This window comes from Notamacropus eugenii, chromosome 1 (assembly GCF_028372415.1).
Source record: "Notamacropus eugenii isolate mMacEug1 chromosome 1, mMacEug1.pri_v2, whole genome shotgun sequence".
Taxonomy (NCBI): domain Eukaryota; kingdom Metazoa; phylum Chordata; class Mammalia; order Diprotodontia; family Macropodidae; genus Notamacropus; species Notamacropus eugenii.
This window is the reverse complement of record NC_092872.1, coordinates 224,023,816-224,038,147: the sequence shown is the minus strand read 5'-3', so window position 1 is coordinate 224,038,147 and position 14,332 is coordinate 224,023,816. Positions and strand designations below refer to the sequence as shown.

Here is a 14,332-nt window from a genome sequence, read left to right as displayed (position 1 = left end):
CCTTGAAGCCAAATGAAAGGGTTTGCATAACTTTTTACAGTAATCAACAAGGAGGCAAAAGATGTGACTCATTTTAATACTTTTCCAGTGAGAACTAAGGAAAAATGAAAATGTCAATATGACATTGAGCTGCTAATGCTTGTTGTATTTCTTCATTTTTTGCTTCCCTCCTTCCTTCCTTTCCCTTCCTTGCTGCCTTCCTGTCTTCCTGTCTTCCTTCCTTCCTTCCTTCCTTCCTTCCTTCCTTCCTTCCTTCCTTCCTTCCTTCCTTCCTTCCTCCCTTCCTTCCTTCCTTCCTTCCTTCCTTCCTTCCTTCCTTCCTTTCTTCCTTTCTTTCTTCCTTCCTTCCTTCCTTCCTTCCTTCCTTCCTTCCTTCCTTCCTTCCTTCTTCCTTCCTTCCTTCCTTCCTTCCTTCCTTCCTTCCTTCCTTCCTTCCTTCCTTCCTTCCTTCCTTTCTTTCTTTCTTTCTTTCTTTCTTTCTTTCTTTCTTTCTTTCTTTCTTTCTTCTTTCTTTCTTTCTTTCTCTTTCTTTCTCTTTCTTTCTTCCTTTCTTTCTTTCTTTCTTCCTTTCTTTCTTTCTTTCTTTCTTTCTTCCTTTCTTTCCTCCTTTTACAAATCAAAAAAAGCTCTCATCATGGGAAACTGAATGTTTCCTTAAGTCCACTGCCTTATTGGGGATTTAAGAGAAATGGCTACAATTTATGAATGTGATAATTAATCCAGGTATTTATACTCCCGTGGTTGCCAAATAAACAGTTATCTTATCATTTGCTCATTTTTTGCTTAGTTTGCAAAGTAGTAATTCAAGGATAGACATCATCTTCAACATTTGCTGGGATTCGCTCTCAACTTCTTATTTCTCTTATCATTGAATCTAAAAGACAAATTAAAATTGTATCTAAGTGAATCCTTTCCCCAGGGGCTTATTAAGAGAGGGCACTTATGCCAATATATGTGTCTAGGCTGCAGGATTACGTAGAGGTGCTACAGAGATTTCTAGTACTTTTTTATCCATCTTAAATGAAGTAAGATATATTAAGGATTAATTAATTAAGTGTTTGCAAAATACTCTGAAGATAGAAATGCAATAAAAGTGTTAAATATGATTATTATTATCAAAATGATAACAGATTCATTTAATTCATCATTTGAAAAAATCATTAGGCTCAATTAGACTTAATCTTTATTAATTCATTAAGCTCCATTTCAAATGCCAGATAAATAAAATGCATTATTAATATGTTAAAGTTGAGTGGCAGCCAGGCTTATTTTTAAGGTGCTTTACAAACATTGCCTAATCCGGGCAATTGTTGTTGCCAGGATCAGTGTTAGAATTCCAAAGACATTATTGAAGCAATTTCATTTGCTATTGCACCATAACCCTTAGTACAAATACTTTATATTCTTAAAAAAAAAATATCTTCCTTGTGACATCCACCAAACTTCAACAAATGAGAACACCTTTCATTTACAATCACTAGTTCTGACTCTCTCTCTCTTTCCTCAGCTTTATTCTGACAGCTAGGAGAGATGCTCTGATAATTGGGGGCCCTTGAGAGAACTCTGGTCTATCACAGAGGTTGAGTGTCCCTGAACCATAAATAGTAATAACAGTTCTATTAATCTGGTCATGATAGATAACCAGAAACACAAATTCAATAGAAATTCTTGCTTTCAATGTGACTCAATTCGTGAATACAATCAATGCAGCCAAAACCTGTTTATAGTCAATGATTTTGCTGTTAGAGGTCAACCAGCATAGATGTTCCTTCCTCTGGCATTTTATAATTACTGCAACAACCTTAACATGGAAGTTTGCCTGGGTAGTTAATCATTTACAGTGGCTTTGGCCAAGTGCTATACTTATAGTTATCAACTCCTCTCAAAGAACTATTAAACCCCAGGAAATGTTCCAGGACTTAATTTGTTTTTGCTTAATTCCCAGCATCTCAAATTATTATCATTATTTTAAAATAACTAATGTTGATTGGTTGATTTTCTCTGCATTAGCAAGAGAAACTCATCCCCCAAACTCCAGTAATCCAATGAGACCTTTACATATTAAAGAATCACAGAATATTCAGAATTGTGAAGGGATCTCAGAGGCCATCTAGTCCAAACTATACTTAAATTGGTAGTATTTCTATTGTAAACATGCCACCTTCAAAATACATAATCACACAAATACAGAATTTCAGAAATGTGAGGGACCTTGGTAGTCATCTAGTCCAGCCTATATTTGAAAAAGTATGTCCATTATTACAGAACCAACAAGTAAGCTGTCCAGACTCTGCTGGAAGATGTCCAAGAATGGAAAACCATGATTTTTGGGGGAGATTTTAATAGAAATGAGTGGCTGACATTTCATAGCTTCTTAGCCCAGCATCATTAATAGCTCTGTCCCCCATCCTTTCCTCAGTTTAATCTGTTTTCCTAGAACTTTGCAAACTATCACATCAGTTGAGATTCCCTTTATAGTATGTGGATAAATGAAAGAAAAGATGGTTTTAGTATAGGAAAACGTAAGAGACCAAGGCACAGAAGAACGTATTCCTAGTGTTTCAGATTGAAATTCTGAATGAATTTCCCTATAAGAACACAGTTGTACTTGGTAGGCTCCATAGTACTGCAAACATTGTAGAATAGTATGAGCTATTAGTAGGTGTGTTGTATTACATATTAAATAAGCTTTTATGTGTTGCCCTAAAACCCTAACTATCATGTAAAACAGTGTTTCTCTGGGAAAATGTGAAAATTCCAGACATCTACAAACAAACCAGCACAGGTGGAGACAATCTACAGCTCAACATTACTTAGGAAAAGTCTTTTGGGAGACAAAAATGAATCTTGTGGTTTCGAATGAATATGAGGACTGATTTCTAAGTAATAATAATATATATTTAGAATTAGAGGGTATCTCACATGTCACTTCATTCAACCTGTTTTATGTTATTTAAAACAAGGAAATAGAGCCATAGAGACTTAGAATGCTTTGCCCAGTATTCCACAGATGATAAGTAGAAGACCCAGTATTCAAACCCCATTTCTCTGACTGCAAATTCAAAATGTGTTTTAAAAAAACCAGTGCTTGCTTCAGCAGCACATATACTAAAATTGGAATGATACAGAGAAGATTAGCATGGCGCCTGCACAAGGATGACACGCAAACTCATGAAGTGTTCCACATTTTTTTAAATTGCTTGCCTTCCAAAGGGAATAGACGGGGAGGGAGGGATGAAGAGAAGTTGGAACTCAAAGTTTTAAGAACAACTGTCGAATACTGTTCTTGCTACTAGGAAATAAGAAATACAGGTAAAGGGGTATAGAAAGTTATCTGGCCCTACAGGACAAAAGAGAAGATGTGGACAAGGAAAGGGAGGGATGACAGAAGAGAGGGCAGATTGGTGATAGGGGCAATTAGAATGCTTGGTGTTTTGGGGTGGGGGGAGGGGACAAATGGGGAGAAAATTTGGAACCCAAAATTTTGTGAAAATGAATGTTAAAAGTTAAATTAATTAATTAAAAAAATGCCAACAAAAAATAATTTGGGCTGACAAAAAAAAAAAATAGTAACCAAATTTTCTATGCAATCTAACCCTGCCTTTTTTTTTTACCAAGTATCCTGAGTCCTAAAATAGATATTAAGCTTTTCATGAATTTTTGCCTCTTCTCCTCACCCCTGACTTTCTAAAAAAATTCATAAAGTTCAGTTATGATTCATATTTAGTATCTATCTCTTCCTTCTAAAAAAGGTGATCAATATACAAAGTACATCCAAGGTATGTTGGTTAGTTGCTTTTCAGTCATGTCCAGACTTTCTGACCCCATTTAGGGTTTTCTTGGCAAAGATACTGGAGTAGTTTGCCATTTTCTCCTCCAGTTCATTTTACAAATGAGGAAACTGAAGCAGACAGGGTTAAGGAACTTGCCAATGATTACATAGCTACTAAACATGTGAGGCTACTAAGCATATCAGGAAGTGAAGATTTCCTGATTCCCAGGCCTGGCAATTCATCTGCTGTGCCACCTAGCTGCCCTCTCAGATAGAGTACAACTCTTCATTTCCTCCATTGCTATTTAAATATGTGTGGATCTATATCTATCAGTATCTGTCTGTCTGTCTATCTATGTTCAGAAGCAAACCTTAAAACATTAACAAATACTTTAGCACAACCAATAATTCTACACTCCCATTATATTCTCCTGGGAGATATATAACTTTGTGAAACTCTGCAAAAGTTTTTTTTTTTTGTTTGTTTGTTTTTTTTTTTTACTTCTCCATAGGTCCAGGGAGACTGATTTCACAAAGTTGAGAGATACTGTCTACCTCTAAAATGGTTTTTCTTCTTTAATAGGAAAATTGTAGTTGTAGAAAGTATCTCCCACAACATACCTGAGGGCCCTGGAACTCACACTATATTTGAGAAGAATGAAAATGTCTATCAGGATCACTCACCAGTTATCTGTGGTCAGAGAAAGAAACAGAAAAAGAGCAGAGGAAGCCCTGGACTTGAAATCCAGGCCCAGGATTCAATAGGAGAGCAGATGTTCTCCCTGAGGTGATTTACTTGTCGTGGATGAGAGTGAAGGAGAAATTCCCCTCTATATTTAAAGTTTCATTGACCACTGTCTGAGTCCAAAGTGACATATACAAAAAAGAGAAAGGATAGAGGTTGAAAATTGTTCCTCTCCTACAGACTTGGTGGCTCTTCTTGGTTCATGCACCAACCATCCTTGACACTGCTAGTGGCGCATGGGAATCAATAAAAAAAAAAAAAAATTTCTTTGCCCTCTTAAAATCCTCTGAACATTCAGCCAGGCTTCATTTCTACTTCTCCGGTCTGCTATGTTAAAGATCCTATAATTTGACAGATCAGGGTGGTTCCTTTTATGGCCCTTTTACATTGGTTATGCTACTTTCCTTAAAGAAAGATACTGAAGTTTCCATCTCTGACCAAGTCTTTCTTAACTATCCTCCTCCCATCATGAAATAGCTTTTTCTCTCTTTGAAAGGTAGAAATTGTGATGAACTGATGAACTCATTTTTTCATTGAATAAGACCTCTGCAGGAGCTGAGTTGTTGAATTATGTCTTTTCCCATTACATAATTGAGGCTAACATGATCCCACTGGAATAAGGGCTTAAATTTCATACCTATTTTGATATAAGCACAAGAAGATGACATAGAAAAGAAAATTTACATTCTCAGAAAGTGCTTGTGTGTAAGTGGAGACTTGAAATCCATATTTTTACAAGATTAGAAGCAGAGAAATGATGAGTTTCACAGCATGAGGGTGCCAAGTGGATAGATAGACCCTCTGTCATACACATGCCCTTAAGTTTTTAATTTAAATTTGAATTGTAACTGGTCCATGCCATTTTCACTCAATTTCTGAAATTTGTTTCTCTGCATGATGTCTTACTGTCCTGTTATCTGATCCTCATATATCGCACCCCACACCCTGTCTCTGTGCCTATATTTGTATCTGGGATGTATTCTGTTCTCATATCTAGTTTTTGGAATCCATAGTTTATGGTAATAAATAGCTCAGATGCCATCTCACATACACATGACCTTTTCTGATCTCCCCATCTCCCATCAATTATTCATACACACATACACACACACACACATACACCTTAATGTCTTTATCCAGAAATTTACATTTTAAAATTATTTTTGTATAAACACTTAATAAATTCTTGTTGATTGATCAACATTATGTATCCCTCAAAGAAAAGTATGTGTTATGAAAGTAGGCTCAATTTTATTTTTGCTATTTTAATCCTAGTTGCTAGCAGATGCTCTTGCATGTAGTAAACGTAATGATTGTTTGTTGAAATGAATTAAGTGAAAATAAGAAGAATAATAACGTAGTAGAATAAGTTCACAATAGAAATAAAAAAGAAGAAAAGGAAACAAAATACAATTAAGTGCCAAAAAAAGAAGAGCATATAATCTGGAGTCAAAAGACCTGGGTTCAATTCACAAGTCCAATGCTTACTACTTAGGTAATCTTGGCCAAGTCATTCCAACTTCGATTTTCACTTATTTTTTGCCACTTGAGGGAAGATGGATTAGTTTGCCTTTGATATCTCTCACATCACTAGATTCAGGTTCTAGGAAATTAAAAAAAATATTATGCCTGAAAGAATACTAACTCATTTATTTGCAGAGTCATAAATTTAAGAAGTTAAAAACAAAATGAAAGTATGCTAAGAATTCCAAGGCTTATTTTCCTACTTGGAATTGGGAGTATTAAACAGTAATTGTTATTTCTCTTGCGTAGAAAAAATAAAAAGGAAATAACTATTTTAAGATGTGTTAGAATAAGACAGAGCTAATACTGAGGAAAGGAAGGATGGAGGAAAAAAGAGGAAAGAGAAGGCAGAATCAAATAACACAAAGTCTTCTTCCATTTGTTCTTTAAGCTGATTTTACTCAGTTTTACTTTCGGGACCATTAAAAATATTCTAACGTAATTGCATGAAATCAAACATATAGCAACACTAAAAAAAAAAAAGAAAAAGAAAAAAAAAAGAAATCAGCAAAAACCTGTATGGGCTTGCCTGAGGATGCTGATAAAACCATCTAAGTGATGCAAACGTATTATCTAACCACCAGGTGCCACTGTTGATTTTCAGCCCTTCATCTAAAAAGAGAATCTTTGGCAGCCAAAATTAGGAGCTAGATGGTAATGCACATGCAAAACAAAAGAACTGATTTGTGAGGTTTGAGGGGGCTTATGAAATGAACTAACAAATACCATTTTCTCTCCATGTGTTTTCTCTTAAGCAACAGTAGATCATCTGGATTTTCTGAGAGCAGAGACTGCTTATGCTGAATGAGAATAATAAGTGCTCCTTATATTCTAAAACATTTTATCTCTCACTAAAAGTCTTTGTTTCTTGTTTTCTGTTTTTGTTTTGTTTTGTCAGTTAGACTGCATTCAAAGAAAAACAAACAAACAAACCTGTAAATATTAAATATTCCTAATGCAGGCAAAGACAGACATGGCATGTATCATTGGTCCTACGTACAATTTAAACTAGAATATACCACCCTCATCCCCACCTCCAGCCAACAGTATTGACTTCTCCACAAAAATAAATGACACACGCAGTGTGTAAAGTGGTGCCTCTTTGAGACATGGTTGTTACAACCTTAAAAGTTGCCAGTGAAGTAAGTTCTAGCAAGTGCAATTGATGTGGTGCTGCTAAGAACCTGAGAATACTGAGATAAATTATTATTTTACTATTAGATTAATAACTCATTGTCAGATTTGGATCCAGGCTTTTGTACTCTCTTTCTTCATTGAGATCCAGCTCCTATAGAAGGTCGGCATCTGAGAGACATAACTGATTGAGATTACCCCTAATCTTGGGGAACACGCACTTTGATCTTGAGTTGGACCCCAACCAAATTGAGACCTTCCTTCTGCTTAGAGTGTAAACAAGCTCCAGTGTAGGCAAGTTCTCATCCTGAGGAAAAGGACCCTATCCTTTTACCCTTCCATCAGATTTTAACCATACTGGTTAAGTATGTTATCATAGGTTTATAACTAGAAGAAACCTCAAAAGCTCCTATCTAATACTGTTTTAAAAGATGAGGAGACTGAGGGCTAGAGAGGGAACCTTACTTGTCTAAGGTCATGTAAGTAGGTTGTTCTTGTATTTATCTTTCATTTTCAAAGAGGACCATGACATCAGAGAAATGATTTCATGACTTGCAGTTGGCTTTGATTTGAATGAAGGAGGCCTGTGCAAAGTCAAATCCTCACTTTCGTCTCCAAATCCATCTGGGTCCAGAGGTAAGATATTCATCTGGAGAACTAGAAATGGCCCAGGATGCAATGGGAGACCCTCGTCCTTTTAGGCTTAGGCCTTTCCAGGTACTCACTTAGATGGAGGTAACACCCATTCTTTAAGAAGTAAGTCAAGGGATAGCCCCTTTAATTAGAAAAAAAGAAGAAAAAAAAAAAAAAAACAAGCTGAGAGGGGAAGACCCTCTGGGTTGCTGTTCCAAAGAGAAACAGTTATCATTGACATTCTCTCTAAGGTAGAAGAGTCCAAAATACAGTCATTAAGAGCAATTTGGGCAGGGATTGTGGTGCAATCTACGAGCTTTTCAGAGTGAACTGGGTTTAAGGTTTTGTGGAAGGAAGGAAGAAAGGAAGGAAGGAAGGAAGGAAAGAAGGAAGGAAGGAAGGAAGGAAGGAAGGAAGGAAGGAAGGAAGGAAGGAAGGAAGGAAGGAAGGAAGGAAGGAAGGAAGGAAGGAGGGAGGGAAGGAAGGAAGGAAGGAGAAGAGAGGGAGGGAACAAGGAAGAAATCTACTCAGTATACCCCAAGTTAACCTCTCCCTCTCTTCTCCAAAGGAAGATAAATTTTTTTGATTGTCAGAAGCTGCCTGGTTAACTTGAGGTTTTCTCTTTCTTTCTTTCTTTTTCTTTCTTTCTTTCCTTCTTTCTTTCTTTCTTTCTTTCTTTCTTTCTTTCTTTCTTTCTTTCTTTCTTTTTCTTCCTTCCTTCCTTCCTTCCTTCCTTTCTTCTTTCCTTTCTGTCTATCTGTTTTTCTTTCTGTTTCTCTTTCCTTCTGTCTCTCTGTCTCTCTCTCTTTCTGTCCGTCTCTCTGTCTCTCTCTGTCTCTCTCTCTGTCTCTCTCTGTCTCTCTGTTTCTCTATCTCTCTCTGTATCTCTCTCTCCGTCTGTCTCTCTGTCTGTCTGTCTGTCTCTCTGTGTCTCTCTCTGTCTCTCTCTGTGTCTCTCTCTCTGTGTCTCTCTGTCTCTCTGTCTCTCTGTCTCTCTGTCTCTCTGTCTCTCTGTCTCTCTCTCTCTCTCTCTCTCTCTCTCTCTGTCTCTCTCTCTCCAAAGCCAATTGCAAATCCCATCATCATTTCCCTGATGTCATGGTCCATATAAGTAGGAGGAAGGATTTGAACACAGTTCATTTGATTCCAAAACTAGTGCTGTTTCCACTATACAGCAAGAGTTTTTGTTTTTTTTAAAGACTCATTATCAGTAATTTAATTACTAGGTAATGCATTCTTTGGAGATGACCTTCCATAGAGCACAATATTAATATGTGTCTCTCGGTGTGCTATTTTTCCTTGTTCTCACATATTGTGTTATTTGTTTGATGGTTATTTGTCCCCTACTTCTATCTCAGGTTGAAGATTTCAGAATTTCATAGAAATATAGAGTTGCGATCCTAGGATAAATAAGCATCTGGGAAAGTTATGGGGTGTACCCTACAACATGTTACATATAGTTATTAAAGGATGACAAATAAGGTCATGATATAATATTTATTTTTAAAGGATACCAGGGGCTAAAAAGAAATGTCCATCATTGTAAAACTAAGTGGTCAGACAAATTATCTCAGAAGAACATTGAATTATTAGTTCTATAATACCATCACCCAGTTACCTCGCCAAATAGTGAAGGTCCAAACTTTAAGAAGTGTTGTGTTTTTAAAGATATCAGCATTGTTTGTAAGATAAATGAATATAGATCTTTATGCAGTGCTAAGCACTGTGGCTGGCACATAGTAGGCAGTCATTGACTGACTAAGTCATTTAGGAATGAATAAGTTCAAGCTCTTCTTTCATTTCTCTGCCTCACTGGCATGAAAAGCAAATGGCATAGTGAATGTGAAAGTACACACACACACACACACACACACACACACACACACACAAGCAATATTGAGAAAAAGAGGGTGAAGTGATGGAATTTTCTTGAAATTAAAGCTTTTATAATAAAGGGAAATTATTTCAGGTATATTTTGCCATATGGAGGAAAGTTACAACTTCTTTTTTAGTCTCTTACTTTTGGAATAAACCAGTGAATGATAATTGAGGGACATGAGGTCAGTTTATCATGGGACTTTATCATTGATCAAAAATTGATTACGTGTAAACATTTAACTTAACCTAAAAGTAAACCAAATTCAACTGACTTTTTTTTTCTTTTCCCATTATAATCAGGTAGGCATTCCCAAAAACCCTGGAATTTTGGAGCTTTTATAATATCAAAGGGCTTGATGAATATTTTGACACAAATAAATACAGGAACCTTGTTTCTAAGACCACTGTTGGAACTATTATCTAATGTTTATCTGACTCCAGAAATCACCCCTAGGCTAAAGGGTACTTATATTTGTTCTCCTAGATGAAAATTCCAGCTTATAATTTCTTCTGAAGAGTTTTTCTCTTCATAGAAGTTCCTAGTTTGTACAATACTTTAACCTTTCTGTAGGGATTACAGTGGTTATATAGCATCTTTAGAAATAGATTTGTGATTTGTTTACTATATGTAGATTCCCAGAAATTGTATGTAGGTTATTAATGATACTGTCCACCCCTCTCTGCCTCCTCTGAGATCAACTCTTTACTGTTATGTTACTTTGTAACATGTCCTGCTTCAGTTAGCACTGATAATGTTCCATGCCTCAGTGCTGTTGAAGTAAGATACTGTTGGGAACAGAACGATTGTTATGATAAATTGGCACAATCAGAAAGCTCTGTCCATGGTTCTTTTTGTTTTCTTTCCCTGCAACTTCCCTAATGTCCTAGAAGTTTTATAGTTCATGGTCTAGAAAAATTAAAACTCTTGGAAATGTTATGTGAAATAAAGATGATTCTCTGTATTCCTTCTTACACCATCTTAGTGACTAATTTTCTCTGAGTCTTTTATAACTTCCCAAGTTTCATCAAATCCCAGGATTTCTCATTGAACTTTAGCAGATGGTTCAAATCCTTTTGGTATAGGAAGCAAAGATTCTTCCTTTCAGTTTTCGACAGACTTAATTGCCAGATAATTGCAGTCTTTAAATATACTTTTCACTTAAACTTTGACTATGGAGCTCCTTGGAAATATTTTGTAAATGGAGAAGTGTTCTGAGAAGAAAAGAAGGGAAATAACTTGCCTGAGCTCATAAAGGGATAAAGATGATAGAGAAAGGGATAAGATCCTGACAAGTATACCTTACACTGTTCACTCACATCACTGAAGTTTTTATTAAGCACTTGGAGCATTTTAGATATTAAAGATTCGCAAAAGACTACTGTTATCTTGTAAAATGATAACATCATGGCTTTTTCCCCTTTATTTTGTACAGTTTGAACTTTGAAATGCAGTTTTCCTTTTTTTCTATCCTAATTTAGTATGCCATCGATTCATTCCAACTCTAAAAAATATCTGGGATTATGTTAATTTAAATGTTTGGCACTTTACATATTATCCTAAAAGAGGCAAACATTATTCCAATTTACCCAAAAGTGTGTTAGAAAAATGAGAAAAGGAATTTTCAATATATTAGATTCAATATGAGACTATGATCTATAAAAAATGCAAGATATCTCTGCTTCTGCTCTTCATAGTTCACCTAGTTCTATATTTCTCAAACTTTTCATGTACTAGGGTCCCTTTTTGAGTTAAACAAAAAGTTGTCAACACCTACATGATAATGACTATATAATTGGCATATTTTAATGAAGAAAATATGTAACAAAAATGAATTCAGTTATGATTTATTTTTATTTGTATATTATTAATTACATCCTCACATACATTTAGAAATATCAATTCACTTGAACTAGACCTACATTATTAGTGTATTGAGTGAGGTTACGAATGACCCTATTTAGCACATATATGCATATTTTCCCACTTCTTGCAATGATTTTCTCTGAACTCCTAAACACCAGGTCTTCAGTTATTTCAAAAATTGTACAGGATTGGGCCACGGTAGTATTTGAATGAGAGACTACCTGAACATATCGGGTGCTATATATTGAGACAGCATAGTGTAACGTAAAAGAGCCCTAGATATTTAATCAGGGCACTAGTGTTGCAAACTCAGGTCTAGATCTGCTTCTTCCTATCTGAATGACAGCAGGTAGGTCACCTCACCTTTATGGATTTCAGGTACCTCATTTATAAAATGAAATTGGATTAGATAACCTCTAAAGTCTCTTCAAACTTCAATCAATGATTCTGTGATTTTTTTTCTTTGCAATTTAACAGGAAAGGGAAAGGAAGAAAGAAGGAAGGAAACAAGAATTTATTAAATGCCTATTATATGTCAGGAATTATGTTAAGAACTTTACAAATATTATTTCATTTGATCCTCACAAGATCCTTGTGATGTAGGTGCAATTGTTTTCTCCATCGTACAGTCAAGAAATTGAGGCAGACCACAGTTAAGTGACTTGTCTAGGATCACAGTTAATAAATGTCCAATGCTAAATTTAAAATCCGGGTCTTCCTGACTCCCAGCCTAGCACTCTATACGTTAACCTAGGTCTGTAGCTCCCAATCTTTTCCAGTATGATAGCTTGGACTTTGAATCCTATCTGTCTAGTCTAAGAGTTTTAAGTCTAGATCACTGAAACCACAAATCTAGTAAGACCTTGTTAAGTATGACCAACCATAATGAAATCACATTAATTTACTTATACAATATTTGAGTTTTCTTGGACCCTTCCTTTGTAGAAAAGGTTTGGATTCAATACTATATATATATATATATGTGTGTGTGTGTGTGTGTGTGTGTGTGTATACATATATACATATATACATATATAATATGCATATCTATATGTGTGTGTGTGTATGTGTATCACTGTATTGGAAATCCTTTAAACTGGATAAATTCAGAATTCTTGGTTCAAATCCTTTCTTTGTTCTTTTGTAGACCATTAACTGCCTCCTGGGCTTCACTGCTGCTCTACTTCCCAACTACTCCCTCCTCCACCAGATTTGAATAGACACCATTGATTGGTGCCTGAAAACTACTTTCAGCCCACAATCCTTCTTAAAATGCAAATTCATTGATGTTAAAAATTTACTTGAGATTTTCTCCTTTTCATAGTCAGAAATATTGAAAAAGCCTTGAGGAAAAAAGAAGTTTGCTGAGAAAAAGTGGAGCTTTTCAGAAGGAAACCTCCAGATCTGTTTAGTTTCAGAGATTGCTAATCACTGGAATAAGTTGCTTATTTTAATGTTTTGATTTATTTGGCATTAATCAAAGAACTCTTCATTTCAACTCTTTCTGACATAAAAAAAGTGATATATTAGCACTTTTTTTCCAATCTTAGTAGAGTAGAATATACGTGAATTTTGTATAAGCCTGAATCTTGTACCACATATCAACAAACATTCTGAATACCAGCTCTACAATACTGTTGATATCTGAGTTTTGGAAGATAGGAGTGAGTATAGATTGACCCAGAACAGAGTCTGAGGTTTGAGCATTTGACCAGGTCCCTAGAATAAGAGTGTATACATGTTTTAAACTTTTTTTTTTTTTTAATATATGTCTAAAGCTGAACTTAAGGTAAATACCATTAACAGGTTTTATGATTAAAGTTTTGTGATGACACATTCAAAGATCTAATAATCACCTTCTTTCAATTCAACAAATGTTTATTAAGTAACAAGTGTGATGAATTTGGATAGGTGCTATATTTTATTCTTGTCACTTTTAAAAAAATATGAACATACTTTAAATGTGTGATCAGATAAAATTGACCATAAAGTTATTCCAAAAGTTGTTTAAGGAAATACAGTAGCAATGAGGTCTTTCATAGCAATTAGGTACAAAATGGTGAACAAGTCACATAAATGACAGTAATTAATATTATTTTTATATAACTGAATCAAACATATTTTATATAAACCAAATCATACTTTTTATATTATTACTCTTTCCTGAAGGCAATACAAACCCACACGGAAACACACACACACCTTAAAAACCTCAAAGTATATGGTTGTTGTTTTGTCAGATAACTTAGTAACCCAAGTCAATAAGCATTAATTAAGTATTTAATTTATATCAGACACTGGGCTCAACCCTGGCAGTATAAAGAAAAGCTAAAATATGGTCCTTGTCCTCAACGATCAAATTGTCTAATAAGGGAGATATTATGCAAACCATTATGCACATGCAATATCTACTACTACTATTGCTGCTGCTGCTGCTGTTACTACTACTACTACTACTACTACTACTATTGTTTGATAACTTTTATATGATACTTACTATATGTGCCAGGAACTGTGTATTTTACTAATCTTATCTCATTTGATTCTTGCAACAACCCTGGGAGGTAAGTTCTTGTATTATTCCCTTTCCATAGATATGAAAACTGAGGCAAGCAGAGTGTAAGTGACTTGTCCAGGGTTGCACAGTTGTTAAGTGCATGAGACCCATTTTCTGGAATCTAGGCAGAGCACTTCATTTATTGTACCACCAGTCTACCCCCAAAAGGAAGGTATCAGCAATGACAGGGACCAAGAAAGATTTCTTAGAGAAGGTGAAATTTTA

General features: G+C 35.3%; 1 non-coding gene across 1 annotated transcript; it reads left to right on the top strand.

Moving 5' to 3' along the window:
- Positions 1-3,084: 3,084 nt before the first annotated feature.
- LOC140521937 (U6 spliceosomal RNA) lies at positions 3,085-3,191 on the top strand. Its single transcript, XR_011973197.1, has one exon. It is a non-coding gene; the product is annotated as a U6 spliceosomal RNA (small nuclear RNA).
- Positions 3,192-14,332: the final 11,141 nt, after the last annotated feature.